The sequence below is a fragment of the Salmo trutta genome, chromosome 24, assembly GCF_901001165.1.
Source record: "Salmo trutta chromosome 24, fSalTru1.1, whole genome shotgun sequence".
Classification (NCBI taxonomy): domain Eukaryota; kingdom Metazoa; phylum Chordata; class Actinopteri; order Salmoniformes; family Salmonidae; genus Salmo; species Salmo trutta.
This window is the reverse complement of record NC_042980.1, coordinates 4,844,896-4,857,002: the sequence shown is the minus strand read 5'-3', so window position 1 is coordinate 4,857,002 and position 12,107 is coordinate 4,844,896.

The window sequence follows — 12,107 nt, the reverse complement described above, 5'->3', positions numbered from 1 at the left end:
AAGCCATGACCATTCACAGCTGACCTCAATCAGTTTAGCTCAACGCTGATTGACTACTATTTATTTGTAAAAATGATCAAGGTAGGCCAAATGCTCGCGGGCAGCAACAATGTCATACTCTTTCTGACCAGACAGCATCAGATAGATACGCTACACAGATTGAGACAGAGGGGCGCTGTTTCGTTCACTCAGTTACTTTCTCCGGTGAGAATTTAAGGACATTTCTCTTTCGAATTGAAAATTATTTATGAAACACAGAGCGATGAAAGATACATTATTTTGTATATTTTTTCTTGGTAATTTTTTGGTGGGCATCCATGAATACTGCAGGAATGACATTTACTCTAACAGGTGGCCAAAAATAACTATCTGAAACCCACAACTTTAATAAGCCACACCTCCAAACTTCAGATAGAATGCCACCTCTACAGTATATTATTTAAAAGGTTTGTACCTTTTCAGCGGGGTTCCTCAAGGAACCTTTTTGACCTGGGAAGGTTTTCAGTGTGTCAATTTTTGGAACCATAAAGGTTATTCCAGGCACCATTACTTCTAAAAGTGTAGAGAAAAGAGTGGGGAGGACCTGACTGTAGCGCTCTTAGCTAGATGTAGACCTCCAGCCCATTAGGGGCAGTGAATCTATACAGTACGCTCCCAACCTGTATGTAGTTTTTCATGGTGTAGTGAGGAGGCAGCTTTGAAAAATGGGTGCTGATTTGTATGTTAATGAACTGCAGTGAATATTACCTGAGAAGGAGAATAATACAACAAAAATATTGACATTTTCGTAATTATTTTGCTCTCTTCCTTTCTCTATTGCTCTTTCTTTCTCTCCCTTTGTTCAGAATTTGCACCCTGTCCATCTGTTCATCTGTCAGTCTGTCCAGGCCAGATAGGGGTCTCCATGGGCCTTGAATGGCTGCAGAGTAACTGGCTCTGAATGTGTGTGTGCCACCATTGCTGGCTTTAAATCTATGCTAGGACAGCGGCAGCAGTGACAGTTTGATGCTTTGGTGCTCTGCCATGCGGCTCTCTTCCAAGCGCTGTGTCAAGATGGAGAGGGCCTTGGCCAGGCTGTGTGTGTGTGTGCACGCATGTGATGGCCAGTGCAGGGTGGTGCTTTGCCACTGCAACAGTGATCTAATGAGCATGTAAACACATTAATTTGACATCATTAATTGGAAGGAGATCACAGGGCCTCTCAGAGAGGAGTGTGTGTGTGTGTGTGTGTGTGTGTGTGTGTGTGTGTGTGTGTGTGTGTGTGTGTGTGTGTGTGTGTGTGGGTGCGTCTGTGGGTGTTTGTGTGTCTGTGCATGTGTGTATTTTTGTTGGGGTACCGGAGGTTATTCACCCATTGCATAATCTATGAATATGAATATTTATGAGATTTATGGAGGGAAGGGGCAGAGTCTTATGAGATTACCAAAAGTAAGATTTGGGGGTGGGGGTGGGGATTATTTTGACATTGCCAGCAGTAAGATTTGAGTTCGATTTCCAAAAAGACAAGAGCTGTAGCTTTCAAACGATATGTGTCTTTTTTGGGCTGGGGTACCCCGCAAACTCGCCAGACCCTGTACTGGGTCCAAAACAACCAAGAGTTTAACAGGTTAGGTTAGCTAAGAGAGGACAAAACAAACTGGAAGGAAAGGGAAAGGGGGATACCTAGACAATTGTACAACTGAATCCATTCAACTGAAATGTGTCTTCCGCATTTAACCCAACCCCTCTGAATCCGAGTGGTGCGGTGGGCTGCCTTAATCGAAAAGGACTTGTCTAATATTTCTAGTGTATTAACCCTTGAGTCTCATTTACTTGAAACAGAATATGTTTTTTCTCCATTTCAGGAGCCAGAGTAACGAGACATTTTCTGCTGCTTTTGAATTTTGAATTCTGCTGCTTTTGAGTTTTGTTGAAATCTTTCCCTTTATATCTGTCACTAGGAATTTTCTATTTGTTCTAGTTGCACTGCCATTCGGATTCTAACAGTTCCACCCCATTGTCAGCTCATTCTAGAGCCAGAGTTAACACAGAGCAGCGGTAGTGGAGTTGTTAGCAAGCTACTATAGTACTTATACCTCTGCAACCCTATCCATCCATCCATCCATCCATCCATCCATCCATCCATCCAACCACCCATCCATCCATCCATCTAACCAACCATCCAACCAACCAACCAACCAACCAACCAACCAACCATCAAACCAACCACCCATCCATCCATCCATCCATCCATCCAACCAACCAACCAACCAACACAATGGCCCACCACGCTTCTGGACATTTTCATTTACAGACTCACTTGCTCTGAACTCCTTTGTTCTTGGCCGATTCATGTTTTTTGACGTGAGCATCTTGTGGCGGAGCTAGTTTGCGTGAAACTTTTTCTCTGTGTGTCTGTCGCGGAGACCAAGACACAGACAGAGACAGCGAAAGCAAGAGTTCTTCTTCTTTGGTGTGATAGATTATGAAGATTTCACTTTCTCTCTGATTCCCTACTGAATTCCCAACTGAATCCTACCTCTTAAGGATCTGCCCCATTTTTTAAATGTTTGCCTTAAATGACATACCCAATCTAACTCCCTGTAGCTCAGTACCTAAAAATGCAAGGACATGCATATTCTTGATACCGTTTGAAAGGAAACACTTTGAAGTTTGTGGAAATGTGAATGTAGGAGAATATAACACATTAGATCTGGTAAAAGATGATAAAAACATGCATTTGTTTTTTGTATTTTTTTTTACCATCATCTTTGAAATGCAAGATGACATAATGTATAATTCCAGCCCCAGCGCAATATATATTTTGGCCCCTAGATGGCAGCAGTGTATGTGCAAAGTTTTAGACTGATCCAATCAACCATTGAATTTCTGTTCAAAATGTTGTATCAAGACTGCACAAATGTGCCTAATTGGTTTATAAATAACTTTTCAAGTTCATAACTGTGCACTCTCCTCAAATAATAGCATGGTATTATTTTACTGTAATAGCTACTGTAAATTGGACAATGCAGTTAGATTAACACGAATTTAAGCTTTCTACCAATATCAGACACGTCTATGTCCTGGGAAATGTTCCTGTTACTTACAACCTCATGCTAATAGCATTAGCCTACGTTAGCTCAACCGTCCTGTGGGGGACCCACCAATCCTGTAGAGCAGGTATTCCCAAACTGTGGTACGCACATTTTCAAACAGTCCATTTATATTTTCCAACGGGGCTATACATTTGGGTGAGTTTTTTTCTCTCGCCGGAGTAGGCTCGTGTCACTGTCAAAAATCTAATTAAACCATCTAGTGATCAGCGAAATAACAACACAATGTCAAATACAGGTAGCCTACTCAAATAATGAACATCCAATCACATTAACCGTTACTGTCTCGCGGGAATTCCACGAACGGTCCTTATGTAGCCAAACATAGCTTCTGCTCATTCCGTTTGCTTGAAAATGGATAAATGGTTAAAACAGTAAGGCCCGCATCCATAGAGACGCATACCAGCTTTACTGGTAATACTGCTATTACCAGCAGTACTACACCTGCACCTGTCGACGACACAAGTTGTTCTACTTCTACGTGCACATCCAATGCCAGCATCAGTAATTCTACATTTGTTGTTAGCCCAGCTAGCATGGACACTGACAGTTGTAAATCTGATGCAGCCGAAGAGCTACTGACCCCTTACCCGGGAAAGCACCGAACAACAGACAGGGACATTGGACCATCGAAAAGGCGCAAATATGATGAGAACTACATTGATTTCACATTAATTGGGAGTAGTGCCTTTTCTCAGCGACAGTGTGTTATATGTGCAGAAGTACTATCTCACAACACAATGAAACCTTCACTCTTGCACAGACATTTAGAAACAAAACATGGCAATTTCAAAAATAAGCCACGGGAGTTTTTTGAGCGAGATTTAAGACTACTTTTGAGTACTAAGACATGTATAAAAGCAACAGATACGATTAAAATAAGAAGTGGCTAGAGGCGTCTTAAATGGTGAGGTACCAAGTGGCTAGGACAGGCAAGCCCCATACTATTGTGGAGGACTTAATTCTTCCTGCTGCCTCGGATATGGCTGGGACAATGCTGGGGGAAAAGGCCCCAAAAACATTACAGACAATGCCTTCATCAAACAACACTGTTTCACGACGCATCAGTAACATGGCAGGAGATGTTTTGAAACAATTACTGCTTCGCATACAAGCCAGTGAATTCTATGCATTACAGCTGGATGAGTCAACAGACGTGGCGGACCTGGCACAGCTCCTGGTATATGTCCGTTAAGTTTATGGGGGGTAAATTAAGGAAGACATCCTCTTCTGCAAACCACTGGAAACCAGGACAACAGGAGAGGATATTTTTAAAGTACTGGACAGCTTTGTGACATCAAATGGACTTTGGTGGTCAATATGTATTGGTATCTATACTGATGGCTCAAAAGCCATGACAGGGAGACATAGTGGAGTGGTAACGTGCGTGAAAGCAGTTTATCCCGACGACACTTGGGTACACTGCAGCATCCACCGAGAGGCTCTTGCTGCCAAGGGAATGCCTGACAGCTTGAAAGACGCTTTGGACACTACAGTGAAAATGGTTAACTTTGCTTTAACAAAGTGTCAAATGTAATATAGTGAAGCACATGAGTGAGTTGGATGCACAATTATGCAGGTACTTTCCCGAAACGGATGACACAAACAACTGGATTCGTTATCCCTTTCATGCCCTGCCTCCAGTCCACTTACCGATATCTGAACAAGAGAGCCTCATCGAAATTGCAGCAAGAAGTTCTGTGAAAATAGAATTTAATCAGAAGCCACTGCCAGATTTCTAGATTGGGCTGCACTCAGAGTATCCTGCCTTGACAAATCGCGCTGTTAAGACACTGATGCATTTTGCAACCATGTACCTATGTGAGAGTGGATTCTCGGCCCTCAATAGCATGAAAACTAAATACAGGCACAGGCTGTGTGTGGAAAAAGCCTGAGACTCTCTCCAATACAACCCAACATTGCAGAATTATGTGCATCCTTTCAAGCACACCCTTCTCATTAACCTGTGGTGAGTTAATCACCATTTTTGATGAACAAATAAGGTTTAATATGTAAGATGACTAAATAAAGATCAAAATTATTGATTATTATTATATTATTATTTGTGCCCTGGTCCTATGAGAGCTCTTTGTCACTTCCCATGAGCCGAGTTGTGACAAAAACTCACACTCATTCTTATATTTAATAAATGTATCTGGCAGGCTTACATGATGACAAAAAACAAGATTTGAGAGTGCGCTGACCCTGGTGCTAGAGGGGGTACGCAGCTGGAAGTTGAATGTTTGAAGGGGTATGGGACTATAAAGTTTGGGAACCACTGCTGTAGAGGTTAAAGTCTTACTTTCATGCCCTAATGGCTGTCATGTTGCGGCGCCCTCCGGACTCTTAAAGTGTCATTGGCATAATGGTCGGCAACCGTTGGCCTCTTTTGATCATCCATGCCGCGTGCTAGCGAGAGGGGTACCCGGAACCGAGACAGCAAGGTGTGTGTGTGTGCCTCCCCCAACTTGGATGCCACTCCCAGGCAAAGCATCACAACCTGACATTCTAAAATTCACTTTCAAATAGTTTTATATCCTTTTTTGGCACCTAATAGCCTCGCAGTGAAAATGTATGCCTGTGTACACTTATTAACGCCAGGTAGCTGGTTTCTCCTGTGTCAGCATCTCAGTCTCTGCCCAGCCCAGGACTCCTCATCAGGCATCCAGGCTCCAGCTGAAAGAGAGAGAGGAAGGAAAAGTGAGAGATGGAGCGAGAGAGAGAAAGAGAAAGGTGGGGGAGCTCAGGCCCTCATCCAGACAGTGCTGTGTTCAAACACACCATTCAAACTAATCTAGCAAGGTCAAAACATTTTCAAACCACCCGACCAGAGAGAACACATCCAAACGGACTAACCCAGGCCAGCACCTCAAATAGTCCAGGACAGATTCACAGAGCAGGACCTGTTAGATGCCAATGTGTATAGCAAGAGTTAAAAAACTCTGTTGAAGCGCACCAGTGTGTAACACACATCCACGTTGTGTTGCTCTTCCAGCTCAGCTGTTCTCTCATGTCCTGCCCGCCTCACCTGTATCTCTGCCTACTCCCCAAGAGCTGCCCAGGCCTTGGTCCAGATGTTAGCAGGGTTGCCTGGAGCTCCAGGGCTTAGGGCACTCTCACCACACTCGCTGCCCACAGAGGTCCGAGCCTGGGTGTGTGCTCTTTGGAAGATGGATCAATGAGTTAACCTTCTGACTTTGATCAGCACAGACTCAAAAATAAGTATTTATTTGCTGGATTATAAATTAAATGAATATGGGTTTCTGAAAGTATCGAGTCAGTTAATTGAAGTGTATTTTTCTTAATGAAGCAGAAAATATGGAGTTGTTGAAGCATTTGGGAAAGTTAGCTATTCATTGACTTTGCCTCAATTAACCGCTAGAACTTTTCAGCTCTATATTTTCACATAATTATGTTTGGTTTATAGAACTGATATGAAATTACTTTATTGTACATATTGACATCCCTATATATTCACATGTCAGGAGCTTGTATTGAGCCCATAAAAGTTTCCTTTCTCAGGTTTTCCAGCAAACTTTTTTCCACACACACACACACACACACACACACACACACACACACACACACACACACACACACACACACACACCCTTACCAATTCCCTTCACATCATCGAAAGCGCTGTGTGTGTGTGTGTGTGTGTGTGTGTGTGTGTGTGTGTGTGTGTGTGTGTGTGTGTGTGTGTGTGTGTGTGGGAGTGATGTAAAGGGATGGAGAATAAAAGACTTCTCCTCCAATAACATACCTATTGAAAGACGTCAATTTCAGTTACACCCCACGTCACAGTTGCAAGAGAGCGTGTTTCTACTCTGCTAAAAGACATTGCCATCCCAGTCACTCCCCACCTGAGTGACTGATGCATTAAACATGTAGAAAGAAATGCAGGCACACCAGGGAAGGAGCTTTCAAAGACGGAAAAACAAACACATAACAAAAAAAGCATTGTGCTCACTACTGTGCCAGCTACACAATAGAGCCCCACAGTGGAGGTGTCATAATACCCATAAAACCTAATGGTCAAACAGGGAAATGGTTCCAATAGTTTTTCCACCATTCATTTTTCCCATAAGGGGTTTTAGAAACACTTAAAATAAGGGCTGTATTTCGTGTAGTCTTACCCTGGCGTGATGTTTTGATAACCATGTAAATCTCTCTAGGACTTTTATCAATATATTTGCCTGTATTTACACACAAAAAACTAGAAGTCCATATAGCTCTTCTCCGCCGGCGGCGATTTGAAGCAGCCTCTGGGATAAGTTCAATTGCCCTCGGGGGTAGGAACAAAGGATCCAATTCAGGAAAGTCGTATTCCTAGTCGTAATGCTGGTGAGTTACCGCCGCTCTGATATCCAAAAGTTCTTTCTGGCTGTATGTAATTACACAAAAAAGGTTCTGGGCTAATAATGTAAGAAATAATACACAAAACAAAACTAAATACTGCAAAGTAGCTTAGGAGCTAGAAGCAGAGCTGCCATGTATATCGGCGCTGGGTGACTTGATCAGCTGATTAAAGTTGTTGTAGCTTGTTTTTAGCTCGCTAGCTTCACACAGGGATGGATTTTTGGGCACTGCAAACAGCTCATAGCTTCTACAATCCCTGAGCAGTGTGCTTGACCTCCATGCCCCCATAAAAACACGAGATGTCTCATTCGCTCACTCAGCTCCCTGGTTTACTCCAGGACTGAGAAACATGAAGTCCATTGGATGCATTCTTGAGCGGAGTCTCAGAAACTTGGGCCTCACATTCCACAAACTGGCCTTTCAAGAGCACCAAAGGGCCTATTCCAATGCCTTGAAAGAGGCACGGTTGACATTCTACTCCCCCCTCATCAATAAAATCCTGGAAACTCAAAGCACCTGTTTTCCACCATGAACCATATTTTGAAACCCCAGTCCCAGTCCCCCATTGAGGCAATGAAGATCAGTGTAACAGTTTCATTTACTTTTTTAAAACAAAGGTCAGCAACATCAGATCTCTCATGTCCAGCTCTACTACTCTGTCTACTCCCATCCTCAACCCTCCACCAACACCACATCATCCTCTCTCCTGCTTCCTTGAAGTCACCCAGGGAGGTATTGAGAAAAATGTCTCCATAATGAAAACCTCCTGTACCTTGAATCATTTTCCAACAGCTCTACTGAAATCAATCACCCTTTGATAAACCAGATTGTTAAACACTCCCTCCAATCTGGCAGTGTCCCACCCACATTTAAGACGGCTGTCATCTGCCCCCTTCTGAAGAAGCCCACCCTGGACCTGGAAGTGCTGGCCAATTACAGGCAAATTTCCAACCTCCCCAAGGTGTTGGAAAAAGGGGTTGCTGTACAGCTGCAGGACCATCTCAATCAGAACTAACTATTTGAGAAGTTCCAGTCTGGTTTCAGGCCAGCCCACAGCACTGAAACTGCCCTATTTAGGGTCACCAATCACCTGCTGATGGTGGATGATGCAGGTTACCCCGGCTCCTGATCCTCCTTGACTTGAGCGTAGCATTTGACACTGTGGACCACCCCATCCTCTTGCAACACCTCAGCGACACCATCGGACTGTCTGGACCAGCCCTGAGTTGGTTCCACTTCTACCTTTAAGACAGGACTGAGTATATGTCACTAGGTGGGTCCAGGTCCCGGACCCACCATATCACCTGTGGTGTCCACAAGGATCTGTTCTTGGACACATCCTGTTCATCCTGTACATGCTCTCCATCAGTTGTGTCATCAACCAGCATGGAATCTCATTCTACTGCTATGCTGATGACACCCAACTGTAGTTAAAAACTGCCCCAAGTCCCCTCTGATGCATGTGCCCATCTGAACACCTGCCTTGAGGAGATAAGGGCATGGATGAAGCAACATGTCTTTCAACTGAACAGAAGCAAAACCGTGGTCCTACTTGTTGGCACCCCCCACCAGGTCCAGCACTCACAAATAAAACACCTCACCATTGCAGGACAGAACATCCCTCTCTGCCCCTTAGTTTCCAATCTGGATGAAAAGCTTGATTCCTCCCTGACCTTTGACAGCCACATCAAACATCTGTGTAAAGCATCTTTCTATCACCTCAAAAACATGACCAAACTCCATCCCAACCTCACTCAGTCTGATGCAGAGAAGCTTGTTCATGCCTTTATCTCCTCAAGGCTGGACTAGTGCAACACACACTTCATCAAGATCCCTGGCAAGAGTCTCCAGAAGTTCCAATATATCCAGAACAGCACTACCAGGATCCTGATGAGAGTGCGGAAACACCATCACATCACCCCTGTCCTGGCAACTCTGCACTGGCTCCCCATCTCATTCCTGATTTTATTCAAAACCCTCCTGCTGACTTCCCAGTGTATTCATGGAAATGCCCCTCCTTATCACAAATAATTGCTCTCCCTCGAAAACCCCACCTGCACCCTCAGGTCAAGCGATAGCCTGCTCTTCCACACCCCAAGGACCAAGTTCTGCTCCTTGGGGGGTCCAGGCTTTCAGCTCAACTTCCCCCAGCCTCTGGAATGCCCTCCTGGACCATCAGAAGGCACCAAAGACTCTGGGCTCTTTTAAAACGGGACTAAAAACCTTTCTCTTTAGAAGGGCTTTCTATTGACAGCTGTGTTCCTTGGTGTCCTTGTCCCTTGTAGTGTCAGCTGTGTTCTTTGTGGTAGTTTCCCTGTCTAGTTGAGTCAATTTATTTATATTTGGTTATTGTAATTTTTTATGCACTTTGAGATTATTCTATATAATGAAAATAACTTTACAAATTAAATGTATTATTATTATTATAAATGATTATAAAATAAACCATGGCATTGTTGAATACTCATTTCTTGAAGGGCATTCTAGAGGGTGCATTATTTCCTTATAACGCACAGTATATAATCACAGTAGAATTCAATGTCTATGGTTCATTCTTACATGTTTGAGCTTCTTTTGAAAGCAAAAGTCAAATTGAAAACATTATTGGCATTGCTGAATTCGATTTTCATAATAACAAGCTAGGACTGATAGTTTGGTTAGATAAACTAGCAAGTCTGATATCTAGTAATCTTGCTAGCTACTTCAGTGATGTTGAACAAATTTTTAACTGCAAAGTAACACATTTCTAGCTGCAAATGTGTTAAATTATAGCCATGGTATAAACAACTCGGGGCCCTATACGTTCTCTGGAAAATAATGCAACAATGTGAAAATAATGCACACCTTCCACGTCATTCATTATTTTCCATAGAATGCAAAGCCTCTCGTTGATAATCCCTTACTTATTAGGCTGGTAGTAAAGAGTAACATGAATTATTGTGTTGATAGCAGATATTATTTATTTATTTGTAGAATAACATGATAACACTCAATAGTGAACCTTTATATTTTCTTAACGGACCACAAGGCCAGTAGGCCTACTGTGGTATATTGTACTTTATTAAAGAAATTATGTCTGAATTGGAAGGAAATGTGGTAGGGAGAGTAATTTTTTATTATTTGGAAGTCATTATATTAAACAAAGAAACAGACAAAAATAGCTTTGTTTTATAATGATATTTAAATGGTCTATCACACATGTTGCTTCATTTCATATCACTTTCATTTACAATGTAGTAATTACCATTAAACTTCAATTAACCTGTTGGGTCTAGGTGGCAGTATTTGCACGGCCGGATAAAAAACATACCCGATTTAATCTGGTTACTACTCTTGCCCAGTAACTAGAATATGCATATAATTGTTTGATTTGGATAGAAAACACCCTAAAGTTTCTAAAACTGTTTGAATGGTGTCTGTGAGTAGAACAGAACTCATTTGGCAGGCCAAAACCTGAGAAGATTCCAAACAGGAAGCGCTCTCTCTGACCATTTCATGGCCTTCTTGATCATCTCTAACCAAAACAGGGGATCTCTGGCATGATGTGACACTTCCTACGGCTCCCATAGGCTCTCAGAACCCGGGAAAAAGCTGAATGATGTAATTCCAGCCCCTGGCTGAAAAAAATTTGCGCCTTTGGTAAGTGGTCTATCAGAGGACAATGAGACTGGGGCGCGCGTGCCTGAGCTGACACCATGTTTACTTTCTCTCTCTTTGAACGGAAACAACCACTCCCGGTCGGAATATTATCGCTTTTTTACGAGAAAAATGGCATAAAAATTTATTTTAAACAGCGGTTGACATGCTTCGAAGTACGGTAATGGAATATTTAGAATTTTTTTGTCACGAAACGCGTCAGGCGCGTCACCCTTATTTACCCTTCGGATAGTGTCTTGAACGCACGGACAAAACGCCGCTATTTGGATATAACTATGGATTATTTGGGACCAAACCAACATTTGTTATTGAAGTAGAAATCCTGGGAGTGCATTCTGACGAAGAACAGCAAAGGTAATCACATTTTTCTTATAGTAAATCTGACTTTGGTGAGGGCTAAACTTGGTGGGTGTCTAAATAGCTAGCCCTGTGATGCCGGGCTATCTACTCAGAATATTGCAAAATGTGCTTTCACCGAAAAGCTATTTTAAAATCGGACATAGCGAGTGCATATAGGAGTTCTGTATCTATAATTCTTAAAATAATTGTTATGTTTTTTGTGAACGTTTATCGTGAGTAATTTAGTAAATTCACCGGAAGTGTTCGGTGGGAATGCTAGTCACATGCTAGTCACATGCTAATGTAAAAAGCTGTTTTTTGATATAAATATGAACTTGATTGAACAAAACATGCATGTATTGTATAACATAATGTCCTAGGTGTGTCATCTGATGAAGATCATCAAAGGTTAGTGCTGCATTTAGCTGTGGTTTGGGTTTATGTGACATTATATGCTAGCTTGAAAAATGGGTGTCTGATTATTTCTGGCTGGGTACTCTGCTGACATAATCTAATGTTTTGCTTTCGTTGTAAAGCCTTTTTGAAATCGGACAGTGTGGTTAGATTAATGAGAGTCTTGTCTTTAAAATGGTGTAAAATAGTCATATGTTTGAGAAATTGAAGTAATAGCATTTCTAAGGTATTTGAATAACGCGC